Source organism: Eurosta solidaginis, chromosome 2 (genome assembly GCF_040869045.1).
Source record: "Eurosta solidaginis isolate ZX-2024a chromosome 2, ASM4086904v1, whole genome shotgun sequence".
In the NCBI taxonomy this organism is placed as follows: domain Eukaryota; kingdom Metazoa; phylum Arthropoda; class Insecta; order Diptera; family Tephritidae; genus Eurosta; species Eurosta solidaginis.
Genome location: NC_090320.1, coordinates 237,075,891 through 237,100,885, shown reverse-complemented (window position 1 = coordinate 237,100,885; position 24,995 = coordinate 237,075,891). Strand labels below are relative to the sequence as shown.

At 39.7% G+C, this 24,995-nt stretch overlaps 1 protein-coding gene and 1 non-coding gene across 3 annotated transcripts in view; both read right to left on the bottom strand.

Annotated features, from left to right (window-relative positions):
- LOC137240714 (protein spaetzle 3-like) overlaps positions 1–24,995 on the bottom strand; it is a 392,427-nt gene that overhangs the window by 58,109 nt on the left and 309,323 nt on the right. The window lies entirely within an intron of this gene.
- TRNAG-GCC (transfer RNA glycine (anticodon GCC)) lies at positions 5,742–5,812 on the bottom strand. The gene has a single exon. It is a non-coding gene; the product is annotated as a tRNA-Gly (tRNA).

The following is a 24,995-nucleotide window of genomic DNA, read 5'->3' as shown; positions in this document are numbered from 1 at the left end:
ACGGAAACGGTGGAAATTTTTTGATAAACGATTAGCTTAACGTTAAGGTGCATCCCTGCTTTAATACCTTCCATTTGATACCCATGGCATACAAACACATTCCAGGGTTTTCCTACATGGTGATTTTCCCTTATTTTGTCTCCAAAGCTCTCAGCTGAGTATGTAATGTTCGGTTACACCCGAACTTAGCCTTTCTTACTTGTTCAATTTATTAGTGATATTATCCAAGGACCTGATCCTCGTCGTCAAAACTCGGACGATGATTTGATGGAAATAACATCAATATGCAGTGACATTATTTATGCTGTAGCAAAGGGGCGCGTAAAACCAGCAAAGAATATCACGTTAGGTTTAGCAATAAAATCGTTGACAAGCTCCAAAAAAGTTTTGTACCTGTTAAATAAATATGGACACACAGCAGGATATCACACAGCAGAGAAGGATTAGAAACAGAAATGACATTCACTACATTTAGTGAAAATAAACTTATTCCATCGAGTATTCGAGTAGATAGTGGTTTAAGTACACACTTGGCTTTTGACAATTTCTACAGATTTGTAGACACGGCTTCTGGTAAGGACACACTTCATGACACGGTTGGGATGATTTACCAGTTTCATCCTATTTCCATAAACGAGTCTGATAATTTCCAAGATGTTGATCTTTCATCTACTTCAAGAGATGTCTCTAATTTAGAACACAATTCTTCAACTGTGACTGAATATCATCTCCCACCTAGAAAAAGGCGTCGTTTTGTCGAGATTGATAGCACTATTGCGCCAAATTACATAAAATTAAATACGCGTATGTCCATCTTGCCAGCGGATTCTATTCTAAAGTTAATAGACCAGTGTCTTCCATCTATGGAGATTGCCAGAAGCAAGGATTTTGTGTGGGTATTTTCCTTAGCCCAACTAACAAATATTCCAATGTGGTTGGATTATAACTGCCATGTTACGGAAGCACTAGCCTGATTCAGTGTGTTTACTATTTACCACCCATTAATGCTTCACCAACCTCTAATGCGGTTGTACGTGAAACTCTTCGAATTGCTGCTGAAATAGCAGAAAAATGTGATCAAGAATATGTAATCGTAACACATGATTTGGCTATTGCAAAAATGGCGTGGCAGATTCAAGCGAACGAAGGTGCTGAAATGAGCAAAATCTTCGTAAACATGGGTCAATTCCATATGCATATATACAACTAATGCGGCAGTTACTCACGAACGTACGTACCAAAAACGTGTCACCTGACACGACCTATCATATGAGTGTGCAATGTAAACGAAAACTCACCGACGTGCAACGCCCGTACGTACGTAGCCCGGAACGTAGAAATCAAACCAATTTTGATTTTTTCCGTAATAACGTGTCAGCTGATCGCTCTCTCACTAGACAGAGTTGCCTAGTAAACTTTTGTGCGCTAATTTTTAACCCTTTGCAATTTTATGCAAAAACACCTAATTAAAGTTTGAAAAATTGTGAAAATAACTCGAAATAATTATGTAAAAGTGCAGATTATAAATATGTAATCTATTTATACTTATTTAATATTTATTCCGGCCTTTTACAATATCAAAAATTAAATTGGAAAAAGTTGATGTTTCCATAAGCATACATGCAAAATGGTCAATGGCAACAGTGCTTATTGTAAACAATACACACACAAATATGTTATGTACATGTACACAGACGCACACATTGATTCCTACGGGCTTGAGAGTTCGGTCAAACGTGCTTGGTACGACAAACGTCCGTACGTACGGCACACGTCGGTGGGTAACTGCCGCATAAGGCGCAGACTAATGTAAACATTTTTTCTTTAATTTATGAATACAGCCATGTTGATAATTGAGTTATATTGGTCCCATTTGAATACAACATGCAACATGTTTTTTGCAGTGGGCTCCTGGACTATAAATATAATTATAAGAGTATCAAATTTCAAAACAAAAAATTACTTAATTTTGTTTTCCTCTCGTTCGCCTGTAAAATGTGAGTGAACAAATTTGGGTTTCCCCGCTGTTCATTTCGCCCGAACAAAGAGTTGCCGATAAGGTGAACTCTTTTTCGAACACGAAAAATTGTAACGCCACCCTCTGCGACAGGGTGAACAAAAACTATGAATATTTTCGGGTGAAAATAAAACACGCGATGAGGGTGAATGCTTTAATTGTAGACAATTGATTTTGAAGAATTGAGTAACTTGAGCAAATCGATTTTGATACTGAGACACAGTACGTTTTTGCTGCTCTATTTCTCTACATTGTCGAGGTCATTTTATAGACTATAGATGTCATTTAAATCTGGTTCCCAGAGTTGTTAATAGGCGTAATTGAACAGGCCTTTCACTTGTGTAGGAGGCGAAAGGTTGATTTTACATGATAAAGGCTGAGCGAGAGATAAACTACATTTCTTAAGAAAATAAGAGGAAATACCATCAAAGTAATTTTTACGTACAATGGAGATTAAGTTTGCGTAAGTACATGCCGTCGTTTGCCTAACCTCACGATACACCAATACTCACGGATCAAAGCATCGTTTGACCAACGCCAAAGCCGAAATACCAATAACGGAAAATGGAAAAGACAAAGCTCCAAAATTTTAAAAACATCGAGCATCAAGCATCGAAAATACAAAACTAAAATTGAAAACGTCTGCATTGAAATTTACAGCGTCCTAGGGACATAGAGTTTGGAAAGGTCGAGCATGTTTTCCTGGATCGTATTTAGATCCATAAATCTTTGCAATTTGTCTTTAGCTCATACTCGTAGCGAAATATATGAGTTTTTTTTTTTTCAAAATAATTGATTAATTTCACAAAGCTGACGCCCTTTCTCTGAAGGTTATGAGTAGTGGGCATGCAAAAAGGTGGATTTCGGATTCGTGACTGAAGAAAGACTTTGGTGCCAAGTGCTATCGTTCACCCATGTGAACGCAAGTATCGCCACTATCTGCATTAAGGCTAAATTTATTAATAAGTCATACATTTGCGGCCATGCGCCGATATAGGAGTAAGATGATGAGTTAAAAGACGTGATGAGGTAAAAGACGCATTCTATCAGCTCTGCCCCATGATAATAAAACCGTGCTAGGCGACTTTAACAACAAAGTGGAAAAGCTCCCTAATAAGGCTGATCGACTTCGCCTGATGTCAGACCCTAGCTGTCCCCCAATCGAAATAAACGCAATCAAATCCACCACGTTGTAATAGACCAACTGCACGCTTCCAGTATTTTTGATGTGCGCACACCTCGAGGACATAGACTCCGATCAATATGTCGTCGCAGCCAATTAGGCGCTCTGCGCGACTAAAAGCTAGACGTCAAAAGGCTGCAATCGCAACAGACTGCTGCAAATTTCACCAAAAAATTCGGCGACAAAGTTTAAGCCCATGGCAACGAAAACGATGACAACCAATGCCTAGAGAGAAATGAGATTATGGAGGAAATATTTTGCTAAGGTCTTAAATAGAGACAGCGATGTATCACCCAGGGAAAATGATGGATCAGAGACCGCAATTGCTGGTATTGTTGTTACCCACATGGCTATGACGATGAACCTGCGGAGCTATTGAATCACGGCGGCGAGGTGTTGGTAAGGTGCATGAATCAATTTCTATGCAAAATATGATCGAACAAGTGCATGCCTGATGATTGGAATCTAAGAATAAGGAATTGACACACATCACCTCTTACTACATATCAGTCAAAAGTGCGAAGGATGTCTTTGAGCCCTGAATAAGGTTACAGACCCCCGCCCTGCTCACTATCTAATTTGAGGCTGGAAAAATTATGCTACCTGCGTAATTTAAGTATTCTGGAAGAATATTTTATAAGAGCGTGCGTTTATCGAGACATTGATATCATCGGCATAAACATCCGAACCTTAATGTCAGTTTTCTGTAAAAAAGAAGCGGGAACGTCTGGTTTCATGATGAACAAGGAAAAAACGAAGTACCTGCTGTCATCAAGCAAAGAGTAAGCTCATTCGGGTCTTGAAAGTCATAATTTCGAAATAGGAAAAGATTTTGTTTTTCAGGGAACCTCAAAATACGCGTAAACATCAATGACAGCCTACCAACCCGGCGAATAATTATCTTCTCCACAAATACCACTTGAGGCTGAGTTCTGAAGTGTTCTGCTCTCTCTCGGCAAAGAAAAGCATGGAGATCAAGTGACACGGCTTTGGGAGGTTAGATTTAAGTGGATAGATTTAATAAACACATAGGCTGAATGTATTAACAGAATTCGTCTGGCGTCCAAACGTAATACCCCCAATCAGGTAACAGGAATGGAGTTAAAGAACAACTCTATTCTTCTCGAATGCTAAAAATTTTCTAGGGCTTTGCTTAATAGCTGCCCTGAAATCTGGCAACTTTGCCGTCCCTAGCAGCTGGAGCTTTGACTTGGCACGACACGAACTCAGAGCGTGCTGAAATGGTTCTTCCTGCAGCTAGCTCTTTTTAAATCTGCTGTTACTGAGAAGGCCGAACTTATAAGATGAGATTCTGCCCACACCTTTCCTGCTTAATGGATCATATGTCTCCCGGGATTATTAAGTAGATTCATTGAGATCCTTTGCCAACTCAGTGGCCTTTTCGTTACCTTTTATCCCTTTATGGCCGGGAACAAGATATGGATGTATGGTCTCCGGCCTGTGCAAAGTCTCTGTTGTTGTTGTTGTTGTAGCATAAGCACACACCCCGAAGGCCTTAGGGAGTATTATCGATGCTGATGGCCCCTTGCCGGATGCAGATCTGGTACGTTCCGGTAACAAGCACCGCTAAGGTACTAACCCGACCATATCGGGAACGATTTGGTATGACCACATGAAGTCTTCTAGGCCTTATCGTCCTCACACCTCTAGATCCATGAGGAACTTGGGGTAGTCAGAGCCTTGGCCGTTAAAGAAACAGGATTCGCCACGGGTAGGTGAGGTTGACATCTTGGTTGGATAAGTTATATATTGCGCTGGCAACCCCTTGTAAGGGTTGCGCTACACAACTCCTTGAATCAATTTGGTTTTGTAGTCGCCTCTTACGTCAGGCATACCTGCCGCGGGTATATTATAAGACCCCTAACTCTCTCCTTTGCATTCCAGGACACTTTTTGATGTAGTACTATGTGAGATCATTGCCTTGATCGCCGCCTGACTATCAATATATCGACGCAACTGCAGCTTAAGCCCGCTTCCTCCTGAACTTCAACGGCTTTCATTAAGGCTAGAATATTCGCCCGAAAGACAGTGCAGTGTAGCTGCCTGTATAATGTACTAATTTCTGGATCGACACAGTAAACAGCAGACGCAACCTCTTCCGTTAATTTGGAACCATTTGTATACACGTACACGGCTTTGGGAGAGTTTCAGAGAAAATTTCGAATACCACAGAAAATGCAATGATGGACAGGATAAGTTTTTCAAATCAATACCCAGCGGCTGCGTTGGCTAGGAAGATATTTTTATCAGAATTTTCCAAGAAGCAGACCAAGGACCAAGTGCAGGGCGATATAAGTTTCCTTGGACTCTTCAATAATAGAATTAAATAACTGTCGGTTTTGTGTCGGCCAAACCCAAACGTCAAAAAAGTAGTAAATATTTCGACTCTGGTGAACTCCGACACTCGACAATACGAGCTAAAAAGAGATCAAATCGAAGAAATAGCATTGACCAGAACATATTACTTAGTATCCTGTATAAAGTAAAAAAAATCCCAAAAAAAACGTAGCTGCCATTGCATGCATCGGCCGGGAATCGAACCCGGGCCGCCCGCGTGGCAGGCGAGCATTCTACCACTGAACCACCGATGCTTACTTTCAATATGAATTTTTATTAAAATTTTAAATGTGAAATTCAATCGAAAAAAAAGCATGAGCAAACGAGAAAAATATTTCCTAAAACAAACTTTCTTTGAAACGAGGAGAATTTCTTTTAGTGAGTAAGAATATTTTTTTTTTTTTATACAATTTTCCATTAATTTGAGGGAAAATTGTTTCAATCATTTTTATTTTATCCCAGCAGAACTTGCAACTATTGTTTGAGTAGTCCCGGCATATTCCTTTGAGAGCACGAGACCCTTCACTTCGTTCCCTCGCTCTCTAAACTAAAAATATTTTCTGGGCGGCATGTAATAAATAATAAAAATTAAGTTTAAAAAACTAATAAAATAATTTAAAAAAAATTTAAGTTAAACGGTTTTATTGAAAACAATACTTACATTAAATAACAATAATACTAAAAACTAGAAAATAATAACGTAGGTCCTAGGTACTAGTCATCACACTCCTCATAAATCTAAGGCGTTGATTATACAATTAAATAAAAGCGTTGGATGCATCAAATTTCTATTGATAGTCATAAGTAAGACCATCTGAATCTTAATCATGTTATGCTACGCCTCACATTTTTAGAAATTTCGCCACCTAGCGACAATTTTTTTCATAGGTCGCTTTCTATTCATGTATGTATTATGTGTTCCAAATATGAGCCAAATTGGAACACAAATACGATTTTTTGAAATATTTCGATCCATGCGCCACCTATTGGAGTGTTTTCTTATTATTGCATTGTCATCGGGTTCTGAACTATATTCCAAGATTTAAGCTTGTAGCTTATCGGGAAGTTACTTAAATTCTAATTACAATATTCGTTCACGACGACCGGCCGACCTGTCAAGTCAAGCTAAATAAAACCGTTTAATAAAAACAGGTAAATATGGTGCCGCTCGATGATATTGATAGCACCGTAGCACAGAGGTTCGTGCCTCTGCTATTAAGCACAACTCGTTTTGTAGCGAGTTATTTAACCACTGCAATAATTGCCGCTAGATGGGTCAAACACTCCTTTGCGCGCCTAGTCTAGAGAGTTACAAACAAGCATACATACAAGTTAAGCTAAGCTTTCTTTTACTCCCCGAGAGCAATGAAATAGTTTTTGCTAATAATTTGCATTACTCCCAAACAAGAGCTCTTCATGAAAACCTTTCAAAAGAATAAAATTGCAAGCTTTCGTTAATATCGCAATGAACGTGGCTAGAATACGTTAAAATGGATATATAACGCCTAATACCAATATATGTAATATGTTGCATCTTTTTATACAGAAAGAGAGGAGAGCAATCACGTACTAGCAATAGGTCCTCCCTCACTATTCAACCTTAATTTTTTACTTAATTGGTATTTAACTGCTGAACGGTTTCGGCCGGCCAACAAGTCACGCCTGTCGCTTCTTCGCTGGTCTAACTGCCTCCCTCCGTAGGCGGGTTCCGATATTATTATTATTATTATTAGGCCTGGAAGCACTGCGACCTTTGTGTAGATTATTGTACATGACCTTTCAGCCTAATTTTTTATGCGGAGGCTTTTGATGTTTCTAAGCACCTCTTCAGGCTTTTTACTCCATATCACATAGGGATTAAGAGTCACGCCACCTAGATAGGAGAGTCTCTGCCTTGCCAGAGCGACGGTGACAATGTGAACCGGCGTTTCATCCTTCAGCTCACAGAAACGACAAATTTGAGTATCGGATAGATTTAACTTACTTAGGTGATATCGTAGACCACAGTACGCCCCGTATAGTAACCAATGAGAGTTCGTAGGTCCACTATGCTTAGATTAATGAGTGTGACTGATACTTTCGTTGCTGGATTATCATTATGGATTTCAATGCAGTCATCCACTAGCTTAGATGTAACTGTGTAGGATTGCAAGGCACGCAGGGCCGCCTGGCTGTCTCTCCGTAGGCACTCTCTGCCGCAAACTTCTATTGCATGGATTTCTGCCTGAAATATGGTGGGGTAGTATCCCATTGGTATAGATTTCTTGAAGTTCGGCCCGTAGATGCCGGCTGTTCTTCTGTAAACGAATTGCGATCCATCCGTGAACCAGAGCTCTGAGTAAGGGTCATTATAAGGATTCCCTGTTTCCCTGTGGGTTCTGTCCACAATGGATACATCAAAGTTCTGTGAGGTTCTGAGCTTAGGAGACATTACGCCACGCAGTTGTAATGTGGGATCCCTTATGAATTTTTTTATTATCTTCATATGTTCAATCATGTTTCCAAGCTTCAACTCCCAAATATTTTCAAGTCTTATTGCGCCTAGTGTTGCCCCTTTCTCTATCAGAATAGGGAAGGGAGGTATTCCCACTAAACCACTAAGTGAGTCAGCAGGGGATGTTCTCATCACACCTGTTATGCGTTTAGCTTAGTTTTGCGGTAGCCGTTCTTTGCGTGGCCTTCTGCCACCAAACTAGGGAAGCATAGGTGACTATTGGCTTTATAACAGCGGGATCCGATAAGAATAGCTGCATGGCCGGCGCGTTATCTTTCATTCGTATAACATGGCCTAGCCAGCGTAGCCGCTGCATTTAAATACGCTGCATTATGTTGATATCTGCGTTTATCTCATCATTGAATCATCTTGGATACTCGCCGACGCCAACGCATAGAGTTCCGTACATCTTTCGAAGAACTTTTCCCTCGAACACTCCCAGAGCCCCCTCATTATATGTTGTCAGTGTCCATACTTTTGCGCCAAACCTATATCATGACGTGTATAATAAGTGACTTATAAAGCATGATTTTCGTTTGCCGAAGACTTTTACTTGCCTCAGTACTAAGTTCAAAGTAGCATTATTGGTAAGAGTGATTCGTTTCTGGATTTCAAGACTGACGTTGTTGCTTGTGTTATTGCTGGAATTTAATCTATTTAGAAGCACAGAGATGTGTTTCCTCCATAATCTAAGCACTCTCTGGATATGGGTTAACGGTCACCGTTTTCGGGACCAAAAATATCTTCTTTGTCCCCCTTGACGTTAACCCCATGCACTCATAAAATGCGTCCTTCTCCTCATCGTCTTTTTCCTACGTCGGTGCATGGGTGCACACGAATGAAATATTAATAAATTTAGATTTTATGCGGATAGCGGCGAAACGTTAGTGCACATGCGTGAACGATAGTACTTGCCGACGAAGTCTCTCTCCCACCACGAATCCGACGCCGAAACGCTTATTTGGTCACTACAGTAAATGTCATAACTTTTGACTATTTATTTCCTTGATTCGTTCATCGCAACTCATGGATGACGGTGATGTTAGCTTTTGCCTTCACGAGGACGTGAACCAGCTGGGCATCTAAACCAAATCATTGTCCTTTTAACCTTTGCATTGTCCTTTAAAAGTTTGCATTGGTCTATTGCATTAGGCTTTTCATTCTAGTGTGATTTTACATGACGGCTTCCACGCTCGGCGCACAACCCGTCCGAGTACATGTCAAACTGTCTAACCGGGGGCATTGTACATCATTTTGTACACCGCATCCTTCAACGCAACAATTTCCGTTTGGAAGTCAATACTGCGATTATTCAGCTTAGACTTTTGGCTTACCTAAAACTCAGTACATTCATAAACCAGTTAACTATTTAGTTCACTGTTCCACATGAATAACTGAGATGGAGTTTGCTCACTTGTTAGTTCACAATAGTCTGTCCTGTCTGGGATAAAAGATAAAAGGGTAAGAATGATGGAGTCCCCAAGGCAAAAAACCTATAGGCCATATCACGAGGTCTGTTAACGATCGGCCCGCCGCTGATATCAACCAACACAATCGTAAACGAGACTAACCTATGCATCTTTTACGATTGGTTGCTGATCTGATCTGAGCCCAAGTAGTGCGCTGGACGCCATTTTGGTGCACATTTCTCGTAGAACCAATGATCCTGCTGATATATTTTACAGAGGTTTTGGCTACATCCTTAAGTTCTAGCAGTATAAAGAAGTATCTAACTGCCCATAGTTAGAAACCTAGTGTGTGCTAGAGCTGGGAATCTGCACACGTAGTGCGCGACTGTTTCCTGCAAATGCTACTAAAAGGGATCCCCATTCTCTCAGCATGCACGCCAAGCGGCCAGTGACCTTTGATTGCGGCAGTGATCATACAAATTTCTTTCCTTGACCTATTTAGTAGGTCCTCTGTTCTCTTACTTCGTAATTCGGCCATGTTTGCTTGTTTATCTTGCAGGTGTCCGAGGAGTACCAGTTGGAGACTGCTAGCTCTTTAAATTTGCTACAAGTGTTTCATTTGATTGAAGTAAGTGGACGATTGATCTCGACCGCCCCCGCAGCCTCCAGTAGTGCCGTGCCTTTTGCAAGTTCGCCTGTCTGCTCGTTTCATTCCATGTTCTTGTGAACCTAGTTTCCAAAAACTTGACTGAGTGTTTCCAAGTTAAAGTTGAAAGGTGCAGATTAATCTTTTCATAACTCAGCTCATTTGTTTCTTTTTGTAACTCCAACAGGAAGCAAAATTCCTAATTTATTACTTCCTCGTTGTTAATGCGTTCATTATTGCCTTGGTTTTTTAGACGGTTTTATTTAGCTTGACTTGACATGTCGTTGTGAACGAATTTTGTAATTATATTTAAGTAACTTCCCGATAAGCTACAAGCTTGAAACATGGAATCTAGTTCAGAACCCCATGACAATGCAATAATAAGATAAAAAAAACTCCATAATATATAAAACTAAAACATAACATTATATACTTTCAGTCTAAGGAAAAAGTACCCTGGAATCCTAACAAAAGCAAGAGCTTGACGGAAAACCACATGGGCTGCAAAAAAAATTCTCGTCTAAAGAGATAATAGCACCTAATTGACGCACTCAATTGACGGTGGTAAAGAATATAAACAACAAAGAGTAGAAAACGAGTTATAAATAAAAACTTGCAAAGTGCATTGATGGTCTGATGCGTTAAACCTTTAAGCCTTCAATGTGTGGATCGCTGATGTTAAACCGTCATGGGTTTTGAAATAGTCGGCTATACGGTCTATGAACTTTGTTTTTTCTAATTTACTCGTTTTCTATGTATAATTATTTAATTTAATATCACTTGTAAAATATACAATATATATATCTCGAAGACAACAAATTAATATAATAATTAATAAAAAAACTCCGATAGGTGGCGTAAGGATCGAAATATTTCAAAATATCGTATTTGTGGTCCGATTGGGATCATATTTGGAACACATAATACATACAGGAATAGAATACGACCTATGAAAAAATTGCCGCTAGGTGGGGCAAAGATCGCGATATTCAAAAAAATTGTATTTATTTTCCGATTTGGCTCATATTTGGAACACATAATACATACATGAATAGAAAGAAATCGCCGCTAGGTGGCGCAGGTATCGAGATATTCAAAAAAATCGTATTTGTGGTCCGATTAGGCTCATATTTGGAACAAATATTATATACAGTCCGGTAGAAGTGACATCAAAATACTTTGGAGTTCGAGGAGGGACAATCATACGTGGCGCCGAGTCGAGTAAAGAATCCTTTTAATAAAGAGTCACTAAATGAACTACTTAAATAGAATAAGAAATAATAGGCAATTAAATAAATTTAAACGGTTTTATTGAAAATAATACTTACATTAAGTAATAATAATACTAAAAGCTAGAAAATAATTAGGTAAGTCCTAGGTACTACTCATCATACTCCTCATCAATCTAGGGCGTTGATCAAGCAATTAAATAAAAGCGTTGAGCGCGTGATACTTTACCTTAATCACAACTATAGTCTTGATAATAACTGTAAACCAAACTCTCAAAATGACAGTGCTGGATCTAACCAATAACCCCTTATCATGCGTAGAACAATTAAAACACTTGCAAAAATATAAATACGCAGCGCGACACCTTGGGTTTTGGATTCAAGCTCCGCGCAAAGCAACATCGAAATCGGTAGTGCTTTGGGAAATATTCCGAGTGTATTTCTGTCATGAAAGTGAAAATTCATCTGCCTTTCAGATGCTGTTCGGAGTCGGCATAAAACATGTAGGTCGGGATCTTTCGCCAATTTGCAGGAAAACATTTAAAGGGAAGCTCTTAAATCTCCCGGGAGGTAGATCCCACCAAGTAATTTTTTGTATACCTTTCATGACAATGAAATGGTATAATAAGCTTGGTCCGAAATCGAATGATGCCAATCCTTAAATGATAAAAGATAGACCCATCAATAACTATGCTGAAATTATCAGGAGCTGAGTTTGTTTAGCCATGTCCGTCTGTCTGTTTGAACACAAACTTTTCCCTAAATTTTCGGTGAGCTGGTTTTTTTTTTAAATAACTTTTGAACGGTTAGAAAGAGTTAAATTTCGCAATTGGATTCTTATTACTGGCTGTGATGCGGTTCCGTTGATACCCCTTACGGACACACCGGACCAACTTTCGACTTGAACAATAAACGGCCCAGAGTCTTAAATTAGTAGAATATAGTAACGCGCCGAACGCCACCACCGAAGCACCGAAACTTTTGACAATCGGCGGCGGCGTACGGAAAATCATTTAAATAAAACGAATTGATACCTGAAGAAAGATAGCAAAGGCAAGTTGCTCCACTTTTTAGTATTACCATTTGTATGTATCCATAAGAAAGACAATTTTAGCTCCCAAGCTCTTAGCTGAGTATGTAATGTTCGGTTACACCCGAACTCAGCCTTCCTTACTTGTTTATGTTGATGAATTCCCTGAAGTTAACTATTAATATAAATTCTGAGATTAAGTAACTTATAACGAAAATACTAGTAAAATATTGACAGTCTTCTTGCTATGCAAGGAAATATTTTTGGGACACCGGTGTCGCATATGCGTGAAAGGGTTAACCTATGTGAAGGTAATACCACACTTCAGCTGTACAAATATAGAAACGAACAATTAAGCACAATTAAATTTTCATTTGAAAAATAATAGAATATACGCACTAATTTCATTTTGCTGGAATAAACATAACAACCTTGAATTTGTTATTTTGGTAGAACAAAAGCTATTTGTTCAACTGATGTAGAATTTGTATTACTTTAACGCATTACATTAAAAATTAAAAAGAAAAAAAATAATAATTAGTGCTTTGGCGCGATTTATCTCCAAGAAGATTTAGGCCGAACTTCTCTTCGAATTTGCGTCTTGCTCCCTTTTGATTTTCACTACAAATTGGCAGATCGGACATATATATATGTTTTATGCCGATTCCAAACGGAAGCTGATGCAAGGAACACTGATGCACTAAAAAGCTTTTCATAATAGAAATACACATAAATAAGCACTTTAAATGAAAGTCGGTTCGGATGTATACATTCAGATAAGATTAAGTAACTTATAATGAAAACACTAGTAATATATTGCTAGCTTCCTTGCTATAACTTAATTTTCATTGCACTTGTGTGCTTTATTGAGCTACATTTAGAACTGAATCTTACTAGCTACCCTAACTGTCCACCTAGCCCACGATGTCGCCGTGTAACGCTGCTGGTGCTCTGCTGGCGGCTAGCGACGTTGACATAATCGTCGCGCTAACGATGTTTAACTGATGATGTTGTAATGGCTGCTTTTGCTGATGCAGCTAAACATGATGAAGAGAATTGTGGCGCTTGTGAAGTTGTCATAGCGCAGTGACCACAGTCGATAGCAATAGCTATTGCTTTGCTGACACAGCGACGTGTGCCAACCACGATATGCGATCATACCGTGTGATCGCATTTCGGCTGATATAGCTAGTTGCATGAAGTGGCCTGTTGTCGTAATTTGGCTGAATGTGATTGACCTGGGCGAAGGCTGGAAAGGCAACTGTGGCAATTGGTTAATGACATACGTGGGAACAAACTTATGATAACTCTTCCTCTTCTAAGTGAGCGACGTCCGCGGACCTTGTGGTGGCGTTTTCAATAATGGCTTTGGCTAAAGACGTTTTCTTTCTGTTAACAGCTGCTCTGTGAAATGCGTATGCGAGCATTCCTGAGTAGGGTTCCCAAAGCAGCGAAACTCACCAGGTTATTGCATTTGACGCCCTGTTGCAAATGTTTAATGTGCTGAAGGTTTTGCTGATTTACGTGGCGAAGGTAAGGTGCGCTCAGAATTTATATGTGCTGTGTCAGGTTGATATCTGGGGACCATGGTGTTTCATGTTTTAAAGGCGTCGTGGAATTTTCGTTAAAAAATAGGGTGCCATTAACTTTCACCTTTTTATCGAAGGCCACTAGGTTAGTTCCCTTGACTGTAATTGGAGCTTCGTGGTTTTCTTCTATGACTGCCGTCTGTTCGTTAATAACAATCAAACCGTCACGTATCGATGTAATAGGTGCAAGATTGTTGTATGTTGTTCCACAGTTGGTTGTGTTGCGTGTCATTAGATGTAGAGCGCATGATGTAGCTGAGGTGTTTGGTTGTCGCATGTAGCTAAGGTGGGTTCTTGCAAATGTAGAATTTGGTGGTCATGGGCTACTGGAAAAATTCGAATTTTTTTACGTCTAAATCTAGGTATAGAATACTTCATTAAAAAGTATATTACGTTATTATATTGGACTATTTTAATCTTAACTAATGGTATGATATCGGCTATCGTGAGGTTTGTGAAGTCTTTTGTTTTGATTATTGCATTTATCTCGGAGTTATCCAAAAGAATAGGATTGAATGTTCCAATTTTAACGAGCGTAACGAGAAGTTATCTAACTCTGTTATCATTGCCCTATTTCTGGCTATAAGAATGTCGTAAAGGTAACCTGGGTCTATTTCTCTTTGCTTTGCTTGCTTTAGAATCTTATTCACTGTGATAGTAAGGCTGTTAATTTCTTTTTGTACCTCCGTATTAATAATGAACTGCCTGAACTGTGAGTCGATTAATTGTTCCTCTGTGCTACTTAGTCTGTCGAAATCGATGGTGTTAAGTTCTGCCAGTAATATATTTTAATAATATCCCGAGAGCGTTTAAACTTCTCGCTTGCCTATGGTGAGTATTTATCAATCTGCTTGTAATATTTTCTTCATGTGCGATTGGGGGAAATGATCTGTGGAGTTAAACGTTTCGTCTCGTAGCAGTTCATAAAGAGTTAGGTTGGTGATATGCTTGATGTGTCCGAAATTTTCTTAGATTATTATGTCACCATCTACCACTGGGATGTATTTTGCGTTAGTGTACTCCATTATCTGTCCTGTCGTCAACGATGCCGATAACATCGTAGAAAATCCTAAAACAAATAAATGTCTATTAGTAACGGCATAGGTTACTTAGCTTGTGCGAAGGTTGTCCTTATGGACCCTCCTCCCTCTTATAAGCACCGCAGTGCCGAGACCTTTTTCGACCTCCTCTTCAGTGTAGAGAGGCGTCAGTTTATTTCCTAGTCTTCTATTATTTTTAACTAATACTTTCTCGCCCACCGCAAACTCCCTATCTTGTCGATTTCTATTACGCATTTCGAGCTCCTTATCTTGTGATTTCTTTGCCTGACTACAAAATTGTAATAGGATTCAGTTTCGTTACCGTATGAATAGACATATTGTATTTGATTGTGGCCAAAAGGATTATTTCTTCAATGTCATCCATATTTGTATCTAGTTTGAGGCATCGCGATATTTCCATCAATGCGCTATGGAATCGCTCTACCTGACCATTTGATGTACTATAAAGTGGTGGGGCATTTGCTATCAATATTAAAATGATTTTTGAGCTTAGATTTGATACTATGAGAATTCAGTAACTTTTCATTGTCACAGTAAATGGTTTTTGTACCTGAAAACATGTTGAGTAGCTGGATAAGCTGTGGCTTTACGTCTACTATTGTCCTAGACTTTAAGGACAGTACTATAGCAAATTTTGAAAACTTATCAATGCAAGTTAAGAAATAGTTGGAGCCCGTTGAAAATATGTCGATGTCGAGGATCTCCCCACAATATGTGGGAATGTGCTCAGAGCAATAAGTTGCTTTTTTGGATGGCCATCGTAATTCGCCTGAGAGCATATGTGGCAGTTGGAGTCAAATTGTTTGGCTCTTCTCTCCATTTTGGGGGAAAAATAGTCCTCCAATATTTGTTTTACATTCTCTTGGGCCGCTCGATGTGCCCGATTATGTTCGGCAGCGATAATTTCTTGTTGCTCCTTTGGGTCTGCTATGTCGTTGACAAATTTTTCCGTATGTCTAAATTTGATTGTTGGAAAAAGTTCCACACCAGTTTGTCCTGAAATTGTGCTAGTGTATGTAAGTCGCAATATATTGCATTAGCAACATCCACTTTTACCGCTTCTTGTAGGAGGCTTATTAAATCCTCTTTACTCCTGTACGAGATTAGATGCTTGGTTTTTCCCAAAAATTATAAACGTTCTTTTTCCTTGTTCTATACCTTCTTCTACTAGTATCTGATTACGAAAGCAGTTCACTGCTTTATGAGTTCTTTAAGTCGTGTTAGTTGACGAAACTTCGCTATGAATTGTTTCGGTACTCATATTATCCAGGGCGTTCATATGTTGGCTGGACAATGCATCCGCGACTACATTCTCTTTACCCGGTTTGTAAATGAATTTCGCCTTACATTTGTCTAAGAAGGCTTTCCATCTTTTAATTTTTGAGTTTGGATTTCTGTCTGAAACCGCAAAAGTAAGTTGGTGATCTGTATGAACCGTAAGATCTGTTACGCCGTACAGGTAGTTTCTAAGGGTTTTAAGTGCCCAAACGATGGCCTACAGCTCTCTTTCGTTTGTGGCAAAATGTTCCTCACTACTGGTCAAAGTACGGCATATCATTGTTATAGGTTTCCCCTCTTGTGACAGGACAGCACCTATTGCGTGCGACGACGCGTCCGTGGTTAAATCGAACGGTTTGTTAAAATCAGGGTAGGTTAGTGTCATCTCCTCTGATGCTAGTATTTCCTTTAAGGTAGTGAAAGCTTTTTTCTGTTCCTCAGTCAAATCAATTTTGATTTTTTTCGACTGTGACGCAGTAACTCGGCCATATTCACCCCTCATTATACTTGTAAGTGGCTTCGCTATTTTACCGGAATCTCTAATGAAACAGCGGTAGTGCCCCGCTAAACCCAAAAATGATCTTAGCCCCTCAGAGTAGTGGGCTCCTGGAAATTTCTAATGGCATCCACTTTATCCGGGCACGTCTTCATTCCGCCCTGTGAAATTAAAAAAAACCCAGGAATTCCACTTCGGTTCTGAAAAATTTTGATTTTTCAGCTGACACTCTCATGTTGGCTTCGAATAAACTTCTTAAAATCACTTCCACATCAGCCAAATGCTGTTCTTCGTATTTGGAAAATATAATGACATCATCCATATAGACAAAACATTTGCTTCCTATGTGTTCTTTCAACACATCGTCTATTGCCCTCTGGAAAATGCTGGGAGCATTCTTTAGACCGAACGGCAATCTACAAAATTCATATTTTCCATTTTTTACGTTTGATCTGATGGAAACCAGATTTCAAATCAAGGGTCGTAAAAAATTTACTTCCACCTAGGTTTGATAAAAATTCCGTGATATCCGGGATTGGATATTTATTCCTGACGGTTTTTTCGTTAAGCTTTCGAAAATCTATAACCATCCGCTTTTTTTCTTGCCCAGTTTCCTTAAGGCCTTTCTTTTTAACCACCCATATGGGATTATTATATGGTGACCTGGATGGACGAATAATGCCGTTTGCTAGCAGTTCTCGAATTTCCTTGTTTACGAAATCCGAGACGCCTAATGGGTACGGGTATAGCCTTGAATACACGGGGTCTTCGTTTGTAGGGCGAGTCGTTGCCACGACGTTTGTGTTGTATGGTAGTGCTTCGTTAGGGTCTGCAAACACTCCATTTATGGTACCAATCATTTTTGAGAATGCTTCTTCTAGATTTTGTGGGACGTTTTTCGCATGCAGTCGTAAGTGACTAACATCCTCTCAAGATACAAATAGTATAATCTCCTTACCAAAATCATGTGTTATTGTGTTTTTTTTTTAAATTAATAGACACATGCACCTTGTTCAATAAGTCAAGACCAATTACACCATCAAATGAAGTAAGATTAGTGTATAAAATTCACTATGCACTAGCACTATGTACTGTTTACCAATTAAAAGGGGGGAACGGGTTTAGTGAAATATGTATATATTTGATTCAAAATTAAAAACTTTCCAAAGATAAGCAAAGTTATAAAAAATTTATTTGTTGAAATATTTAAAACCTGCGCGATCGCGGTTAGCGAGAAAACTGCACAAATAAACTGACTTGAGAGTGAGTGCGGTGGTGGTCGGCAAGCACAGCAACACATGTGAACTTGGCCGCAATGGCCGGGTGTTGCCAGATGGAGGGGGCGGACTTAGTCCCAAACTGGATCATGTCTTCAACATGAGAATCTGTGAGGTGCATACTTTTCGGCGACGACTGTAGCGACTTCCATGAGGAACGTGGTGAACTCCCTTTCTAACCCGCGTTGTGCGCCAACTAAAGTCTTTCCGTTGTCAGAAAATATCTGATGGGGTAGGCTACGGCGGCCAGTGAATCGGGTGAAGGCTGCGTTGAAGGCGTTCGTGGTGAGATCAGAGCACATTTCTAAATGAACACCCTTTGTGGAAAAAAAGACGAACACGCTTATACGCGTTCACATACGAAGCTCGCCGAAGGGGAGAAGTTTTTACCATAAATAGTCCAGGGGATCCATGGGAATATGCTGACCTCTCAGGTGGCAAGGCTGCCATTATCTGCGTTTTCATCTGCCGTTTGTAGATGGTGCAGGTTTTGCAGTGGAAGCTGTGCTTTTTGACCTTTTGCTTCAAACGTGGAATGTAGTACTGTTGCTCTACCATTCGGATCATAAGCTGTTTTTCGCGTGCAGCAGGTTCGAATGGAGGAAGTCCAACAGAAGAGAAAAAAATCGAGAGTTTTCGGGTATGATAATTGGGTGCCGCTCATTAAAGCTACATGTGGCATAGGCTAATCTTCCGGAAAATCGCATGATTCCTGAGTCATCTAACATAGGGTTTAATCTCAGAAGTGTGTTCTTTTTGGGTAAGGATCGCGCCGTTTGAAGCAGTTCTATCGTCTCGTCGTAATAATTCCGTTGAGTTTGAATGATGATTTTGATTCTGGCATCATTCACTTTGGCGTGGGTGAGGTTGAGCGTGGCTGGAACTTTCAGTTTCTTAGATTTCCGTATAAAACGTAACATATAGGCCACGACTCTAAGCGATCGAGAAAACGATGAAAACCGGTCGAGTATATCTCTCTTGTCTTCCTGCAGGGTGTGGAATACCTCCACATGTCGTTGTTCGGGAGGAGTTGGGTGGTGAGATATATCCTTTGGAAATGAAGATGATGGATTTATAAGCCAATTAGGTCCTTCCCACCTTAATGGATATTCGACTAATTTCTGAGGCTTGCAGCCTCGAGTGCCCAAATCCGCTGGGTTATCGTTGCTGGAAACGTGTCTCCAACTTGCTTTGTCAACGTTTTTAATAATTTCCGATGTCCTGTTGGCGGCGTACGTTTTCCAGGTATGGGGTGCCAGTACGATGGCAGAATCGCACCAGAGAACGAGGTCGTGTTGGGGTAGATTCAGCTCACTTCGCAGCTGTTTCACTAATTTGGAGAGTAAGACTGCTCCACAGAGTTCCAACCGTGGAAGACTCACGGTTTGAAGGGGTGATACTTTGCTTTTAGCAGCTAGAAAATGGGATGAAAAACTATTTTCATGGGTAAATATACACAGGCACAAAATGCTTTTTCCGAAGCATTGGAAAATCCATGCAGCTGGATGAGTTTATAGGGGGAATACTGTACCCACCTAGGAATTTTAATTTCTCTGATATAAGGTAAGTTTTCGTAAATTGAGGTTCATTTTTGAAGAGCTTTGGGCTTCACGTCTTTGTCTCAATCCGTTCCTTGTTGCAGCAACATTTTCGCAAGAATCATTATTGGCGATAGCCATCCTGCGGGGTCAAATAGTTTCGCAATTGCTGATAAAATCTGTCTTTTTGTAGTCGTGTTTTCTGCTGATGGTGGATCATACGTATAGGTGAAGGTGTCGGTTAGCGCGTTCCACTGAATTCCAAGGGTTTTCGTGGAACTCGAATCGTGAAATTTAAGAAAATTGACTCCTAGCAAAACAGGGTCGGGAACGGTTTTTAAAATTTCAGGGTGATTTGCCGACATCTTTCTCAAAGGGAACCATGCCGATTCTAAAGCTTCGATAACTTAGTTATGCAGCTGAAAGTGGACTGAATATTATGACCGCCTGACGAAATATCGTCAACATATGTTTCATTTAATAAAATGTTTTTAGCGAGAGGATATTCGTCTTGACAGTAGTTGGCGAGTTGGTGTAGGGTTCGAATTGCCAAATATGGCACGCAATTTACACCAAAAGTAACTGTTTTCAGTCGAAAATCTTCTATCGGCAGAGTTGGGTGTTTCCGAAAAACGGTTCAATGAAAATCTTTATCTTCTTCATGGATGAGTATTTGGCGATATATTTCCTCAATATCGCCGTTAAAAACAAACCTATAAAGTCGCCATTTAAGTATAACGAGCATTAGGTCATTTTGTAGTATGGGGCCTGTATGAAGCACGTCGTTCAACGAGTTGCCAGAATGTGATATTTTTTATGCGTTGAAGACGACTCGCACTTTTGTGGTTTTGTTGTCGGGTTTTATGACAGCATGATGGGGTAGATAAAATGATAGATATTTACTATCTCTAGTTATCTCTTGTTGGGAGGCGGTTCCATGTGATCCATGGTTAAATATTCATTAGGGACTTCAAAATATTTGATGCTTAACTCGGGTTTTCTTTCGAATGTGCGCTCGATGCTGATATACTGCTGTTGTACTGCGGGTCGTGAATGACCGAGTGTTAGATTGGCTGGAAATTCCGATTTGAATGGCAGTTTGACTCTCTAGCGTCCATCCTCCTCGCGAATTGTGGTTATCCGGTCGCGTGATTCACAGTATTCGTCATCAGCTGATCGTTGTTGGGTTCTTCCTGTTCCCAAAATTTTTTCAAAAGTTGATTGATGGGATCTTCGGTGCATTCCGTGACATGAGTGCTGAAGATTGATACCTTTTCAGCTACAGGGCCGCTTAATATCCATCCGAATACGGTGTTTTGGGCAAGTAATGTTCCACTCACATTCCGTTGGAGCCCTTCGGTGAGGCTTTGCGGGGTAATATCGCTACATATTACTTCACCAATGTTCAATGGTATCGAATACTGTGGATCGGCTAACGGTAATCGGGACAGTTCTTCGAGATCGATGCTTGAAACATCTGTGGGCAAGAACTTAGTTAGTCTCGGAAAAGTTATTGCTTGTGCGTGTGTCATTTGGGTTAAGTCTGCCGAAGAGAATGTTATCTGGCAGACTTTATTTGCATTCTTCACAACCGTTCCACCCATACCAGATATCTGGTGGAGACACTCTTTTGTGGGTAGACCAAGAATCTTTTGTATACGGGATGATACAAAAGTTTTTTGTGAACCTTGGTCTATTAGGGCACGAGTTTTATGAAATTCGCCAGCATAGTATACTGATACTACTGCTGTTGGTAGTAGGGTGGTGCCATGATTACTCGAAAAAGTGTAGAAACCGGGTTTTTGTCCTGAGACTGTTGGGAGGAGGTGGCTCATGCGGCGGATTTCGATGTTGAGGGCCGTTCGTCGTCCGTTCTCCTAGGGGAGCCGGCTTGGGCATTTTGAGCTCAGGGCTTTGGCTGTGATTGTTGGGGTTTGGGCTGCAAGTGCAGTAGCGAATGATGGCGCTTTTGGAAATATACGCACGTGAAACTACTTTTACATTCGTTCTTGGGGTGTGACGTTGATAAACAGTTTTTGCAGTAACTATTTTCTCTCACAAATTTGATTCGGTCTGTTACCGATAAATTCCTAAACCTGATGCAAGATTTGACTGCGTGGTATTGATGTTCCCATAGTGAAAGGCTTTCACTTGGCAGCTTGGATGAGCAGAGGTAAAGGAGGAAAGGGTCCCAGTCCTTGGGTATTAAAGGTAGACATGCAATTGTTGATCGTGGTCTGCATCTTTTGGATTTGTTCTCCATTTTCCGCGAATATTGTGGGCAGGTTGAACAGCGTCTTCAGTTGATTGTCGACGAGTATCCTTTTGTTTTCGTACCTCGATCTAAGTGCTTCCCAGGCAAGCTCGAAATTATCATCGCTCAGTGGTTATTGTTTTACAGTAAGTCCTGCTTGACCTTTCGTTTTCAGGCGTAGGTGGTATAATTTTTGAGCGGGTGATATTTTTGGGTGGTTTTTATAGACTGCCGTGAACATATCTCTGAAGGATGGCCAGTCTTCGTATCCACCATGAAAGACTTCGTTGTAACATGCTGGTACTTTCAAATAACAACCATTTGAATTTGAATCATTTACTGGGTGGGCGGGTTGTTGTTGGTTGGTGCTAGCAGTGTTGAAAGTTTGTAAGGCTTCCAAAATTTCAGATTTGCATGTTTGGTAAGTTGCCATGCATTTAGAAAATTTTTGCTCAACCGAGCCGTTGACATCTGAATAATTATCGGAGAAACTTACTTCTCGATACTCTAGCACCTTTGCCCATATTTTATCTAGGTCTTCTAATTTGACCTTGAGCATACACTCTGATAAATGGGTAGCTTGGGAGGGTGACCATCTTGAGCAGTAAACTTCTAATTGGTACAGGCATTTGTCTGCAGTGGTCAATTTTTGGTTTTCTTCCGACGATGTCGGCATTATAAATTAATTTGGTTTATTAAAAGGGGAGCTTTTATTAAGCTGTGAAAGTAGAAAAAATTACGTCAAAAGGGCAAAAAAAAATTTTCTTTGAAACCAGCCTAATTTACGCTTGGTTATTGATACGGGCTTCGTGTCTCAGCGCTTCTGAGTTAAAGTAATGTGGGTATATAAACTTGTGTTCACTGGGGGGGGGGGGGTGTTTTTTTGTTTTTTGAGACCCACCTAATGTATGCTGGGTTTTTGGTTTGTTATATGTACTTGTCTCAGCGCTTCTGAGTAATATGGGTATATACGTATGTATATCTATGTATATGTATAATATATTTGCCGGTAAACTGTGGTGTACCAACAATACTTTTGGAACCGGGCAGTGGATTTTCCGTTGGTACGGGAATATAAATTTATTTATTGAAAATTTATATGGGTTTTAAAGGGACTGTACCTTTTAGTACCAGTCGGTAGGCAAATGAAATATTTTGCCGTTTACGCTTTATGATGATGGGTTATATACTAGGGTCCAGATCTTTAGATCGGAGGGTTATCAAAAATTGGGAAATTTTCGATCAACAACAAAAATTGAAGAGAAAAATGAAACATCGCAGACAGTTACCAGCACAGATTTGAACAAATTGTCGCAAATTGCATCTCAACTGGAATCGCAGGAGACACGTATAACGGCCAAGATTGAAGCAAAAGAAACGCGTATAACAGAAATGTCATCACAAATATCCACAAATATGTCATCACAACTGGAAGAGCAGAAGACATATATGGCATCCCAACTGGAAGAGCAAAAGACATATATTGCATCCCAACTGGAATCACAGGAGACACGTATCTCAGAGATGCCGTCAGAAATGACATCTAAAATTGAAGCACAAGACCCACGAATATACGAAATGTCGGCACAAATTTCAGCACAGGTATCATCGCATATCTCTGCACAATTGGCAGTGCCATGCCCATTTTTTAAAATTTGAAGTTTTTCCTATTTATTGTTATAAATCCACTTGGGAAATAAAATACCATTGATATAAAGCTTTTTTTTTGCAAAGATATAGCTTATTTTATTCGTCCACGACCCTTTTAAAAATCTTTTATATAAAAGTCAGTCGTAACAGATTTAGTTAATCTTTCTTCAACTCATTCCTTATAGTAAAGGCAACCTCTCTACCGAATTTTGTTACGATAGGTTTAATGATTTTTGATTTATGATTAATAATATTTGTAAAATTGATTTTATCGCAAGTGGGCGGTGCCACGCTCATTTAAAAAAAATTTCCAAATTTTTTCAAGAGTCTCAATATCAGTCCACACTTCAATTTTCAACATTCTAGGTGTATTATTTACTAAATAATCAGGGTTTTTGTGTTTTCCAAAATATTATATATATATAATGCGTGGTTATCATCCGATTTCTCTCATTTTCAATACCAATCTATTCTGGGTCCAGATAAGCTCGTGTACCAAATTTCGTGAAGATATCTCAATATTTACTCAAGTTATCGTGTTAACGGGCAGACGGACGGACGGACGGACATGGCTCAATCAAATTTGTTTTCGATACTGATGATTTTGATATATGGAAGTCTATATCTACCTCGATTCCTTTATACCTGTACAACCAACCGTTATCCAATCAAAGTTAATATACTATGTGTGCAAAGCACGCTGAGTATAAAAACAGGTTTTGTAAATATGAAGTCCCGATGCAACCAGTCCATTTTAATCACAAAAACTGGAACGTGAGACATGTAGGATAAGACCTATCCATTAAGTCATGTTAACTATTATATCGTGGGTCGGATTTACTGAAATTTCAAAAGAATATATGGTTTTCACTGCGAGTTAAATGCGTAACAATATTTGACTAATTAATTTAATCAAAATATAAATTTTACTTAGATTTGTTTATATTTAACTATAACTAGTCGTATTATTGTAAAATAAGTTTAAAGAAATTAATAATTTACGACAATCCTATTATTAAATGATTGAAACTATAATCGCCGAAATGTATGTCAAAAATCCCCATATTCAGATCTATTCATTTTTGTTTGGAGTGGCATCATTGACAATAATGTGCATTTTGACAGCGCTCTCTCGAAGCAAAGAGTTGCAAATCCACGCATCTATGGTTTTAAATAAACTGACTTGAGAATGAGCGCGATGGTGGTCGGCAAGCACAGCTGATGAGCTGCGTAAACTTGGTCGCAATGGGCGGGTATTGCCAGACAGAGGGGGGCAGACTTAGTCCGAAAGCTGGATCATGCCTTCAACAATTGGGTAGTAGAAAAAATTCTGCTACTATCCCAAACATTTTAACCTTGCATTTATGTTTGATGGGGGTAACGCCGTGAATAGACTTTACTAAAAATGAGTTTTCTACTGGTTTTTTTCCTACCAGTCCTGGAAGGGGTCCGATATAGCTCCTTGATGCCCCTGTGTCGACAAGGA